The following is a 16,160-nucleotide window of genomic DNA, read 5'->3' on the forward strand; positions in this document are numbered from 1 at the left end:
ATGTAAATACGGGGTTTCCGTACCATTTCTTGCGCATTACGGTTCCAACACTCGAACACCTATACGGATTGTCCTGCACAGTGGCAGATATGTAAATACGGGGTTTCCGTACCATTTCTTGCGCAATACGGTTCGAACACTCGAACACCTATACGGATTCTCCTCCATAGTGGCAGATATGTAAATACGGGGTTTACATACCATTTCTTGCGCATTACGGTTCTAACACTCGAACACCTATACGGATTCTCCTGCACAGTGGCAGATATGTAAATACGCGGTTTTCGTACCATTTCTTGCGCATTACGGTTCTAACACTCGAACACCTATACGGATTTTCCTGCACAGTGGCAGATATGTAAATATGGGGTTTCCGTACCATTTCTTGCGCATTACGATTCGAACACTCGAACACCTATACGGATTGTCCTGCACAGTGGCAGATATGTAAATACGGGGTTTACATACCATTTCTTGCGCATTACGGTTCGAACACTCGAACACCTATACGGATTCACCTGCACAGTGGCAGATATGTAAATACGGGATTTACATACCATTTCTTGCGCATTACGGTTCGAACACTCGAACACCTATATGGATTCTCCTCCATAGTGGCAGATATGTAAATACGGGGTTTACATACCATTTCTTGCGCATTACGGTTCTAACACTCGAACACCTATACGGATTCTCCTGCACAGTGGCAGATATGTAAATACGGGGTTTCGGGACCATTTCTTGCACATTACGGTTCAAACACTCGAACACCTATATGGAATCTCCTGCACAGTGGCAGATATGTAAATACGGGGTTTACATACCATTTCTTACGCATTACGGTTCGAACACTCGAACACCTACACGGATTCCCCTCCACAGGGGCAGATATGTAAATACGGGGTTTCCGTACCATTTCTTGCGCATTACGGTTCGAACACTCGAACACCTATACGGATTGTCCTGCACAGTGGCAGATATGTAAATAAGGGGTTTCCGTACCATTTCTTGCGCAATACGGTTCGAACACTCGAACACCTATACGGATTCTCCTCCATAGTGGCAGATATGTAAATACGGGGTTTACATACCATTTCTTGCGCATTACGGTTCTAACACTCGAACACCTATACGGATTCTCCTGCACAGTGGCAGATATGTAAATACGGGGTTTTCGTACCATTTCTTGCGCATTACGGTTCTAACACTCGAACACCTATACGGATTTTCCTGCACAGTGGCAGATATGTAAATATGGGGTTTCCGTACCATTTCTTGCGCATTACGATTCGAACACTCGAACACCTATACGGATTGTCCTGCACAGTGGCAGATATGTAAATACGGGGTTTACATACCATTTCTTGCGCATTACGGTTCGAACACTCGAACACCTATACGGATTCTCCTGCACAGTGGCAGATATGTAAATACGGGATTTACATACCATTTCTTGCGCATTACGGTTCGAACACTCGAACACCTATACGGATTCTCCTGCACAGTGGCAAATATGTAAATACGGGGTTTCCGTACCATGTCTGGCGCATTACGGTTCGAACACTCGAACACCCATACGGATTCTCCTGCACAGTGGCAGATATGTAAATACGGGGTTTACATACCATTTCTTGCGCATTACGGTTCGAGCACTCGAACACCTATACGGATTCTCCTGCACAGTGGCAGATATGTAAATACGGGGTTTCGGGACCATTTCTTGCACATTACGGTTCGAACACTCGAACACCTATATGGATTCTCCTGCACAGTGGCAGATATGTAAATACAGGGTTTAGATACCATTTCTTGCGCATTACGGTTCGAACACTCGAACACCTATACGGATTCTCTTGCACAGTGGCAGATATGTAAATACGAGGTTTCCGTACCATTTCTTGCGCATTACGGTTCGAACACTCGAACACCTATATGGATTCTCCTGCACAGTGGCAGATATGTAAATACGGGGTTTAGATACCATTTCTTGCGCATTACGGTTCGAACACTCGAACACCTATACGGATTCTCCTGCACAGTGGCAGATATGTAAATACGGGGTTTCGGGACCATTTCTCGCACATTACGGTTCGACCACTCGAACACCTATATTGATTCTCCTGCACAGTGGCAGATATGTAAATACGGGGTTTACATACCATTTCTTACGCATTACGGTTCGAACACTCGAACACCTATACGGATTCCCCTACACAGTGGCAGATATGTAAATACGGGGTTTCCGTACCATTTCTTGCGCATTACGGTTCCAACACTCGAACACCTATACGGATTGTCCTGCACAGTGGCAGATATGTAAATACGGGGTTTCCGTACCATTTCTTGCGCAATACGGTTCGAACACTCGAACACCTATACGGATTCTCCAGCATAGTGGCAGATATGTAAATACGGGGTTTACCTACCATTTCTTGCGCATTACGGTTCTAACACTCGAACACCTATACGGATTCTCCTGCATAGTAGCAGATATGTAAATACGGGGTTTCCGTACCATTTCTTGCGCATTACGGTTCGAACACTCGAACACCTATACGGATTCTCCTGCACAGTGGCAGATATGTAAATACGGGGTTTAGATAACATTTCTTGCGCATTACGGTTCGAACACTCGAACACCTATACGGATTCTCCTGCACAGTGGCAGATATGTAAATACGAGGTTTCCGTACCATTTCTTGCGCATTACGGTTCGAACACTCGAACACCTATATGGATTCTCCTGCACAGTGGCAGATATGTAAATACGGGGTTTAGATACCATTTCTTGCGCATTACGGTTCGAACACTCGAACACCTATACGGATTCTCCTGCACAGTGGCAGATATGTAAATACGGGGTTTACATACCATTTCTTGCGCATTACGGTTCGAACACTCGAACACCTATACGGATTCTCCTGCACAGTGGCAGATATGTAAATACGGGGTTTCGGGACCATTTCTCGCACATTACGGTTCGACCACTCGAACACCTATATTGATTCTCCTGCACAGTGGCAGATATGTAAATACGGGGTTTACATACCATTTCTTACGCATTACGGTTCGAACACTCGAACACCTATACGGATTCCCCTACACAGTGGCAGATATGTAAATACGGGGTTTCCGTACCATTTCTTGCGCATTACGGTTCCAACACTCGAACACCTATAGGGATTGTCCTGCACAGTGGCAGATATGTAAATACGGGGTTTCCGTACCATTTCTTGCGCAATACGGTTCGAACACTCGAACACCTATACGGATTCTCCAGCATAGTGGCAGATATGTAAATACGGGGTTTACCTACCATTTCTTGCGCATTACGGTTCTAACACTCGAACACCTATACGGATTCTCCTGCATAGTAGCAGATATGTAAATACGGGGTTTCCGTACCATTTCTTGCGCATTACGGTTCGAACACTCGAACACCTATACGGATTCTCCTGCACAGTGGCAGATATGTAAATACGGGGTTTAGATAACATTTCTTGCGCATTACGGTTCGAACACTCGAACACCTATACGGATTCTCCTGCACAGTGGCAGATATGTAAATACGAGGTTTCCGTACCATTTCTTGCGCATTACGGTTCGAACACTCGAACACCTATATGGATTCTCCTGCACAGTGGCAGATATGTAAATACGGGGTTTAGATACCATTTCTTGCGCATTACGGTTCGAACACTCGAACACCTATACGGATTCTCCTGCACAGTGGCAGATATGTAAATACGGGGTTTACATACCATTTCTTGCGCATTACGGTTCGAACACTCGAACACCTATACGGATTCTCCTGCACAGTGGCAGATATGTAAATACGGGGTTTCGGGACCATTTCTCGCACATTACGGTTCGACCACTCGAACACCTATATTGATTCTCCTGCACAGTGGCAGATATGTAAATACGGGGTTTACATACCATTTCTTACGCATTACGGTTCGAACACTCGAACACCTATACGGATTCCCCTACACAGTGGCAGATATGTAAATACGGGGTTTCCGTACCATTTCTTGCGCATTACGGTTCCAACACTCGAACACCTATACGGATTGTCCTGCACAGTGGCAGATATGTAAATACGGGGTTTCCGTACCATTTCTTGCGCAATACGGTTCGAACACTCGAACACCTATACGGATTCTCCAGCATAGTGGCAGATATGTAAATACGGGGTTTACCTACCATTTCTTGCGCATTACGGTTCTAACACTCGAACACCTATACGGATTCTCCTGCATAGTAGCAGATATGTAAATACGGGGTTTCCGTACCATTTCTTGCGCATTACGGTTCGATCACTCGAACACCTATACGGATTCTCCTGCACAGTGGCAGATATGTAAATACGGGGTTTACATACCATTTCTTGCGCATTACGGTTCGAACACTCGAACACCTATACGGATTCTCCTGCACAGTGGCAGATATGTAAATACGGGGTTTACATACCATTTCTTGCACATTACGGTTCGAACACTTGAACACCTATATGGATTCTCCTGCACAGTGGCAGTTATGTAAATACGGGGTTTAGATACCATTTCCTGCGCATTACGGTTCGAACACTCAAACACCTATACGGATTCTCCTGCACAGTGGCAGATATGTAAATACGAGGTTTCCGTACCATTTCTTGCGCATTACGGTTCGAACACTCGAACACCTATACGGATTCTCCTGCACAGTGGCAGATATGTAAATACGGGGTTTCGGGACCATTTCTTGCACATTACGGTTCGAACACTCGAAAACCTATATGGATTCTCCTGCACAGTGGCAGATATGTAAATACGGGGTTTACATACCATTTCTTACGCATTACGGTTCGAACACTCGAACAACTATACGGATTCCCCTGCACAGTGGCAGATATGTAAATACGAGGTTTCCGTACCGTTTCTTGCGCAATACGGTTCGAACACTCGAACACCTATACGGATTCTCCTGTATAGTGGCAGATATGTAAATACGGGGTTTACATACCATTTCTTGCGCATTACGGTTCTAACACTCGAACACCTATACGGATTCTCCTGCACAGTGGCAGATATGTAAATACGGGGTTTTCGTACCATTTCTTGCGCATTACGGTTCTAACACTCGAACTCCTATACGGACTCTCCTGCACAGTGGCAGATATGTAAATACGGGGTTTCCGTACCATTTCTTGCGCATTACGGTTCGAACACTCGAACACCTATACGGATTCTCCTGCACAGTGGCAGATATGTAAATACGGGGTTTACATACCATTTCTTGCGCATTACGGTTCGAACACTCGAACACCTATATGGATTCTCCTGCACAGTGGCAGATATGTAAATACGGGGTTTAGATAACATTTCTTGCGCATTACGGTTCGAACACTCGAACACCTATACGGATTCTCCTGCACAGTGGCAGATATGTAAATACGAGGTTTCCGTACCATTTCTTGCGCATTACGGTTCGAACACTCGAACACCTATATGGATTCTCCTGCACAGTGGCAGATATGTAAATACGGGGTTTAGATACCATTTCTTGCGCATTACGGTTCGAACACTCGAACACCTATACGGATTCTCCTGCACAGTGGCAGATATGTAAATACGGGGTTTACATACCATTTCTTGCGCATTACGGTTCGAACACTCGAACACCTATACGGATTCTCCTGCACAGTGGCAGATATGTAAATACGGCGTTTCGGGACCATTTCTCGCACATTACGGTTCGACCACTCGAACACCTATATGGATTCTCCTGCACACTGGCAGATATGTAAATACGGGGTTTACATACCATTTCTTACGCATTACGGTTCGAACACTCGAACACCTATACGGATTGTCCTGCACAGTGGCAGATATGTAAATACGGGGTTTCCGTACCATTTCTTGCGCAATACGGTTCGAACACTCGAACACCTATACGGATTCTCCTCCATAGTGGCAGATATGTAAATACGGGGTTTACATACCATTTCTTGCGCATTACGGTTCTAACACTCGAACACCTATACGGATTCTCCTGCACAGTGGCAGATATGTAAATACGGGGTTTTCGTACCATTTCTTGCGCATTACGGTTCTAACACTCGAACACCTATACGGACTCTCCTGCACAATGGCAGATATGTAAATACGGGGTTTCCGTACCATTTCTTGCGCATTACGGTTCGAACACTCGAACACCTATACGGATTCTCCTGCACAGTGGCAGATATGTAAATACGGGGTTTACATACCATTTCTTGCGCATTACGGTTCGAACACTCGAACACCTATATGGATTCTCCTGCACAGTTGCAGATATGTAAATACGGGGTTTAGATAACATTTCTTGCGCGTTACGGTTCGAACACTCGAACACCTATACGGATTCTCCTGCACAGTGGCAGATATGTAAATACGAGGTTTCCGTACCATTTCTTGCGCATTACGGTTCGAACACTCGAACACCTATATGGATTCTCCTGCACAGTGGCAGATATGTAAATACGGGGTTTAGATACCATTTCTTGCGCATTACGGTTCGAACACTCGAACACCTATACGGATTCTCCTGCACAGTGGCAGATATGTAAATACGGGGTTTAGATACCATTTCCTGCGCATTACGGTTCGAACACTCAAACACCTATACGGATTCTCCTGCACAGTGGCAGATATGTAAATATGAGGTTTCCGTACCATTTCTTGCGCATTACGGTTCGAACACTCGAACACCTATACGGATTCTCCTGCACAGTGGCAGATATGTAAATACGGGGTTTCGGGACCATTTCTTGCACATTACGGTTCGAACACTCGAACACCTATATGGATTCTCCTGCACAGTGGCAGATATGTAAATACGGGGTTTACATACCATTTCTTACGCATTACGGTTCGAACACTCGAACAACTATACGGATTCCCCTGCACAGTGGCAGATATGTAAATACGAGGTTTCCGTACCGTTTCTTGCGCAATACGGTTCGAACACTCGAACACCTATACGGATTCTCCTGTATAGTGGCAGATATGTAAATACGGGGTTTACATACCATTTCTTGCGCATTACGGTTCTAACACTCGAACACCTATACGGATTCTCCTGCACAGTGGCAGATATGTAAATACGGGGTTTTCGTACCATTTCTTGCGCATTACGGTTCTAACACTCGAACACCTATACGGACTCTCCTGCACAGTGGCAGATATGTAAATACGGGGTTTCCGTACCATTTCTTGCGCATTACGGTTCGAACACTCGAACACCTATACGGATTCTCCTGCACAGTGGCAGATATGTAAATACGGGGTTTACATACCATTTCTTGCGCATTACGGTTCGAACACTCGAACACCTATATGGATTCTCCTGCACAGTGGCAGATATGTAAATACGGGGTTTAGATAACATTTCTTGCGCATTACGGTTCGAACACTCGAACACCTATACGGATTCTCCTGCACAGTGGCAGATATGTAAATACGAGGTTTCCGTACCATTTCTTGCGCATTACGGTTCGAACACTCGAACACCTATATGGATTCTCCTGCACAGTGGCAGATATGTAAATACGGGGTTTAGATACCATTTCTTGCGCATTACGGTTCGAACACTCGAACACCTATACGGATTCTCCTGCACAGTGGCAGATATGTAAATACGGGGTTTACATACCATTTCTTGCGCATTACGGTTCGAACACTCGAACACCTATACGGATTCTCCTGCACAGTGGCAGATATGTAAATACGGGGTTTCGGGACCATTTCTCGCACATTACGGTTCGACCACTCGAACACCTATATTGATTCTCCTGCACAGTGGCAGATATGTAAATACGGGGTTTACATACCATTTCTTACGCATTACGGTTCGAACACTCGAACACCTATACGGATTCCCCTACACAGTGGCAGATATGTAAATACAGGGTTTCCGTACCATTTCTTGCGCATTACGGTTCCAACACTCGAACACCTATACGGATTGTCCTGCACAGTGGCAGATATGTAAATACGGGGTTTCCGTACCATTTCTTGTGCAATACGGTTCGAACACTCGAACACCTATACGGATTCTCCAGCATAGTGGCAGATATGTAAATACGGGGTTTACCTACCATTTCTTGCGCATTACGGTTCTAACACTCGAACACCTATACGGATTCTCCTGCATAGTAGCAGATATGTAAATACGGGGTTTCCGTACCATTTCTTGCGCATTACGGTTCGAACACTCGAACACCTATACGGATTCTCCTGCACAGTGGCAGATATGTAAATACGGGGTTTACATACCATTTCTTGCGCATTACGGTTCGAACACTCGAACACCTATACGGATTCTCCTGCACAGTGGCAGATATGTAAATACGGGGTTTACATACCATTTCTTGCACATTACGGTTCGAACACTCGAACACCTATATGGATTCTCCTGCACAGTGGCAGTTATGTAAATACGGGGTTTAGATACCATTTCCTGCGCATTACGGTTCGAACACTCAAACACCTATACGGATTCTCCTGCACAGTGGCAGATATGTAAATACGAGGTTTCCGTACCATTTCTTGCGCATTACGGTTCGAACACTCGAACACCTATACGGATTCTCCTGCACAGTGGCAGATATGTAAATACGGGGTTTCGGGACCATTTCTTGCACATTACGGTTCGAACACTCGAACACCTATATGGATTCTCCTGCACAGTGGCAGATATGTAAATACGGGGTTTACATACCATTTCTTACGCATTACGGTTCGAACACTCGAACAACTATACGGATTCCCCTGCACAGTGGCAGATATGTAAATATGAGGTTTCCGTACCGTTTCTTGCGCAATACGGTTCGAACACTCGAACACCTATACGGATTCTCCTGTATAGTGGCAGATATGTAAATACGGGGTTTACATACCATTTCTTGCGCATTACGGTTCTAACACTCGAACACCTATACGGATTCTCCTGCACAGTGGCAGATATGTAAATACGGGGTTTTCGTACCATTTCTTGCGCATTACGGTTCTAACACTCGAACACCTATACGGACTCTCCTGCACAGTGGCAGATATGTAAATACGGGGTTTCCGTACCATTTCTTGCGCATTACGGTTCGAACACTCGAACACCTATACGGATTCTCCTGCACAGTGGCAGATATGTAAATACGGGGTTTACATACCATTTCTTGCGCATTACAGTTCGAACACTCGAACACCTATATGGATTCTCCTGCACAGTGGCAGATATGTAAATACGGGGTTTAGATAACATTTCTTGCGCATTACGGTTCGAACACTCGAACACCTATACGGATTCTCCTGCACAGTGGCAGATATGTAAATACGAGGTTTCCGTACCGTTTCTTGCGCATTACGGTTCGAACACTCGAACACCTATATGAATTCTCCTGCACAGTGGCAGATATGTAAATACGGGGCTTAGATACCATTTCTTGCGCATTACGGTTCGAACACTCGAACACCTATACGGATTCTCCTGCACAATGGCAGATATGTAAATACGGGGTTTACATACCATTTCTTGCGCATTACGGTTCGAACACTCGAACACCTATACGGATTCTCCTGCACAGTGGCAGATATGTAAATACGGCGTTTCGGGACCATTTCTCGCACATTACGGTTCGACCACTCGAACACCTATATGGATTCTCCTGCACAGTGGCAGATATGTAAATACGGGGTTTACATACCATTTCTTACGCATTACGGTTCGAACACTCGAACACCTATACGGATTGTCCTGCACAGTGGCAGATATGTAAATACGGGGTTTCCGTACCATTTCTTGCGCAATACGGTTCGAACACTCGAACACCTATACGGATTCTCCTCCATAGTGGCAGATATGTAAATACGGGGTTTACATACCATTTCTTGCGCATTACGGTTCTAACACTCGAACACCTATACGGATTCTCCTAGACAGTGGCAGATATGTAAATACGGGGTTTTCGTACCATTTCTTGCGCATTACGGTTCTAACACTCTAACACCTATACGGATTTTCCTGCACAGTGGCAGATATGTAAATACGGGGTTTCCGTACCATTTCTTGCGCATTACGGTTCGAACACTCGAACACCTATACGGATTGTCCTGCACAGTGGCAGATATGTAAATACGGGGTTTACATACCATTTCTTGCGTATTACGGTTCGAACACTCGAACACCTATACGGATTCTCCTGCACAGTGGCAGATATGTAAATACGGGATTTACATACCATTTCTTGCGCATTACGGTTCGAACACTCGAACACCTATACGGATTCTCCTGCACAGTGGCAGATATGTAAATACGGGGTTTACATACCATTTCTTGCACATTACGGTTCGAACACTCGAACACCTATATGGATTCTCCTGCACAGTGGCAGTTATGTAAATACGGGGTTTAGATACCATTTCCAGCGCATTACGGTTCGAACACTCAAACACCTATACGGATTCTCCTGCACAGTGGCAGATATGTAAATATGAGGTTTCCGTACCATTTCTTGCGCATTACGGTTCGAACACTCGAACACCTATACGGATTCTCCTACACAGTGGCAGATATGTAAATACGGGGTTTACATACCATTTCATGCGCATTACGGTTCGAACACTCGAACACCTATACGGATTCTCCTGCACAGTGGCAGATATGTAAATACGGGGTTTCGGGACCATTTCTTGCACATTACGGTTCGAACAATCGAACACCTATATGGATTCTCCTGCACAGTGACAGATATGTAAATACGGGGTTTACATACCATTTCTTACGCATTACGGTTCGAACACTAGAACAACTATACGGATTCCCCTGCACAGTGGCAGATATGTAAATACGAGGTTTCCGTACCGTTTCTTGCGCAATACGGTTCGAACACTCGAACACCTATACGGATTCTCCTGTATAGTGGCAGATATGTAAATACGGGGTTTACATACCATTTCTTGCGCATTACGGTTCTAACACTCGAACACCTATACGGATTCTCCTGCACAGTGGCAGATATGTAAATACGGGGTTTTCGTACCATTTCTTGCGCATTACGGTTCTAACACTCGAACACCTATACGGACTCTCCTGCACAGTGGCAGATATGTAAATACGGGGTTTCCGTACCATTTCTTGCGCATTACGGTTCGAACACTCGAACACCTATACGGATTCTCCTGCACAGTGGCAGATATGTAAATACGGGGTTTACATACCATTTCTTGCGCATTACGGTTCGAACACTCGAACACCTATATGGATTCTCCTGCACAGTGACAGATATGTAAATACGGGGTTTAGATAACATTTCTTGCGCATTACGGTTCGAACACTCGAACACCTATACGGATTCTCCTGCACAGTGGCAGATATGTAAATACGAGGTTTCCGTACCATTTCTTGCGCATTACGGTTCGAACACTCGAACACCTATACGGATTCTCCTACACAGTGGCAGATATGTAAATACGGGGTTTACATACCATTTCATGCGCATTACGGTTCGAACACTCCAACACCTATACGGATTCTCCTGCACAGTGGCAGATATGTAAATACGGGGTTTCGGGACCATTTCTTGCACATTACGGTTCGAACACTCGAACACCTATATGGATTCTCCTGCACAGTGACAGATATGTAAATACGGGGTTTACATACCATTTCTTACGCATTACGGTTCGAACACTCGAACAACTATACGGATTCCCCTGCACAGTGGCAGATATGTAAATACGAGGTTTCCGTACCGTTTCTTGCGCAATACGGTTCGAACACTCGAACACCTATACGGATTCTCCTGTATAGTGGCAGATATGTAAATACGGGGTTTACATACCATTTCTTGCGCATTACGGTTCTAACACTCGAACACCTATACGGATTCTCCTGCACAGTGGCAGATATGTAAATACGGGGTTTTCGTACCATTTCTTGCGCATTACGGTTCTAACACTCGAACACCTATACGGACTCTCCTGCACAGTGGCAGATATGTAAATACGGGGTTTCCGTACCATTTCTTGCGCATTACGGTTCGAACACTCGAACACCTATACGGATTCTCCTGCACAGTGGCAGATATGTAAATACGGGGTTTACATACCATTTCTTGCGCATTACGGTTCGAACACTCGAACACCTATATGGATTCTCCTGCACAGTGGCAGATATGTAAATACGGGGTTTAGATAACATTTCTTGCGCATTACGGTTCGAACACTCGAACACCTATACGGATTCTCCTGCACAGTGGCAGATATGTAAATACGAGGTTTCCGTACCATTTCTTGCGCATTACGGTTCGAACACTCGAACACCTATATGGATTCTCCTGCACAGTGGCAGATATGTAAATACGGGGTTTAGATACCATTTCTTGCGCATTACGGTTCGAACACTCGAACACCTATACGGATTCTCCGGCAAAGTGGCAGATATGTAAATACGGGGTTTACATACCATTTCTTGCGCATTACGGTTCGAACACTCGAACACCTATACGGATTCTCCTGCACAGTGGCAGATATGTAAATACGGCGTTTCGGGACCATTTCTCGCACATTACGGTTCGACCACTCGAACACCTATATGGATTCTCCTGCACAGTGGCAGATATGTAAATACGGGGTTTACATACCATTTCTTACGCATTACGGTTCGAACACTCGAACACCTGTACGGATTGTCCTGCACAGTGGCAGATATGTAAATACGGGATTTCCGTACCATTTCTTGCGCAATACGATTCGAACACTCGAACACCTATACGGATTCTCCTCCATAGTGGCAGATATGTAAATACGGGGTTTACATACCATTTCTTGCGCATTACGGTTCTAACACTCGAACACCTATACGGATTCTCCTGGACAGTGGCAGATATGTAAATACGGGGTTTTTGTACCATTTCTTGCGCATTACGGTTCTAACACTCGAACACCTATACGGATTTTCCTGCACAGTGGCAGATATGTAAATACGGGGTTTCCGTACCATTTCTTGCGCATTACGGTTCGAACACTCGAACACCTATACGGATTCTCCTGCACAGTGGCAGATATGTAAATACGGGGTTTACATACCATTTCTTGCGCATTACGGTTCGAACACTCGAACACCTATACGGATTCTCCTGCACAGTGGCAGATATGTAAATACGGGATTTACATACCATTTCTTGCGCATTACGGTTCGAACACTCGAACACCTATACGGATTCTCCTGCATAGTGGCAAATATGTAAATACGGGGTTTCCGTACCATGTCTGGCGCATTACGGTTCGAACACTCGAACACCTATACGGATTCTCCTGCATAGTGGCAGATATGTAAATACGGGGTTTACATACCATTTTTTGCGCATTACGGTTCGAGCACTCGAACACCTATACGGATTCTCCTGCACAGTGGCAGATATGTAAATACGGGGTTTCGGGACCATTTCTTGCACATTACGGTTCGAACACTCGAACACCTATATGGATTCTCCTGCACAGTGGCAGATATGTAAATACAGGGTTTAGATACCATTTTTTGCGCATTACGGTTCGAACACTCGAACACCTATACGGATTCTCCTGCACAGTGGCAGATATGTAAATACGAGGTTTACATATCATTTCTTGCGCATTACGGTTCGAACACTCGAACACCTATACGGATTCTCCTGCACAGTGGCAGATATGTAAATACGGGGTTTCGGGACCATTTCTCGCACATTACGGTTCGACCACTCGAACACCTATATGGATTCTCCTGCACAGTGGCAGATATGTAAATACGGGGTTTACATACCATTTCTTACGCATTACGGTTCGAACACTCGAACACCTATACGGATTCCCCTACACAGTGGCAGATATGTAAATACGGGATTTCCGTACCATTTCTTGCGCATTACGGTTCCAACACTCGAACACCTATACGGATTGTCCTGCACAGTGGCAGATATGTAAATACGGGGTTTCCGTACAATTTCTTGCGCAATACGGTTCGAACACTCGAACACCTATACGGATTCTCCAGCATAGTGGCAGATATGTAAATACGGGGTTTACCTACCATTTCTTGCGCATTACGGTTCTAACACTCGAACACCTATACGGATTCTCCTGCATAGTAGCAGATATGTAAATACGGGGTTTCCGTACCATTTCTTGCGCATTACGGTTCGAACACTCGAACACCTATACGGATTCTCCTGCACAGTGGCAGATATGTAAATACGGGGTTTACATACCATTTCTTGCGCATTACGGTTCGAACACTCGAACACCTACACGGATTCTCCTGCACAGTGGCAGATATGTAAATACGGGGTTTACATACCATTTCTTGCACATTACGGTTCGAACACTCGAACACCTATATGGATTCTCCTGCACAGTGGCAGTTATGTAAATACGGGGTTTAGATACCATTTCCTGCGCATTACGGTTCGAACACTCAAACACCTATACGGATTCTCCTGCACAGTGGCAGATATGTAAATACGAGGTTTCCGTACCATTTCTTGCGCATTACGGTTCGAACACTCGAACACCTATACGGATTCTCCTGCACAGTGGCAGATATGTAAATACGGGGTTTACATACCATTTCTTGCGCATTACGGTTCGAACACTCGAACACCTATACGGATTCTCCTGCATAGTGGCAGATTTGTAAATACGGGGTTTCGGGACCATTTCTTGCACATTACGGTTCGAACACTCGAACACCTATATGGATTCTCCTGCACAGTGGCAGATATGTAAATACGGGGTTTACATACCATTTCTTACGCATTACGGTTCGAACACTCGAACAACTATACGGATTCCCCTGCACAGTGGCAGATATGTAAATACGAGGTTTCCGTACCGTTTCTTGCGCAATACGGTTCGAACACTCAAACACCTATACGGATTCTCCTGCACAGTGGCAGATATGTAAATACGAGATTTCCGTACCATTTCTTGCGCATTACGGTTCGAACACTCGAACACCTATACGGATTCTCCTGCACAGTGGCAGATATGTAAATACGGGGTTTACATACCATTTCTTGCGCATTACGGTTCGAACACTCGAACACCTATACGGATTCTCCTGCACAGTGGCAGATATGTAAATACGGGGTTTCGGGACCATTTCTTGCACATTACGGTTCGAACACTCGAACACCTATATGGAATCTCCTGCACAGTGGCAGATATGTAAATACGGGGTTTATATACCATTTCTTACGCATTACGGTTCGAACACTCGAACACCTACACGGATTCCCTTGCACAGTGGCAGATATGTAAATACGGGGTTTCCGTACCATTTCTTGCGCATTACGGTTCGAACACTCGAACACCTATACGGATTGTCCTGCACAGTGGCAGATATGTAAATACGGGGTTTCCGTACCATTTCTTGCGCAATACGGTTCGAACACTCGAACACCTATACGGATTCTCTTCCATAGTGGCAGATATGTAAATACGGGGTTTACATACAATTTCTTGCGCATTACGGTTCTAACACTCGAACACCTATACGGATTCTCCTGCACAGTGGCAGATATGTAAATACGGGGCTTTCGTACCATTTCTTGCGCATTACGGTTCTAACACTCGAACACCTATACGGATTTTCCTGCACAGTGGCAGATATGTAAATATGGGGTTTCCGTACCATTTCTTGCGCATTACGATTCGAACACTCGAACACCTATACGGATTGTCCTGCACAGTGGCAGATATGTAAATACGGGGTTTACATACCATTTCTTGCGCATTACGGTTCGAACACTCGAACACCTATACGGATTCTCCTGCACAGTGGCAGATATGTAAATACGGGATTTACATACCATTTCTTGCGCATTACGGTTCGAACACTCGAACACCTATACGGATTCTCCTGCATAGTGGCAAATATGTAAATACGGGGTTTCCGTACCATGTCTGGCGCATTACGGTTCGAACACTCGAACACCCATACGGATTCTCCTGCACAGTGGCAGATATGTAAATACGGGGTTTACATACCATTTCTTGCGCATTACGGTTCGAACACTCGAACACCTATACGGATTCTCCTGCATAGTGGCAAATATGTAAATACGGGGTTTCCGTACCATGTCTGGCGCATTACGGTTCGAACAC

The sequence above is a fragment of the Camellia sinensis genome, chromosome 12 (assembly GCF_055761805.1).
Source record: "Camellia sinensis isolate YWXY chromosome 12, ASM5576180v1, whole genome shotgun sequence".
In the NCBI taxonomy this organism is placed as follows: domain Eukaryota; kingdom Viridiplantae; phylum Streptophyta; class Magnoliopsida; order Ericales; family Theaceae; genus Camellia; species Camellia sinensis.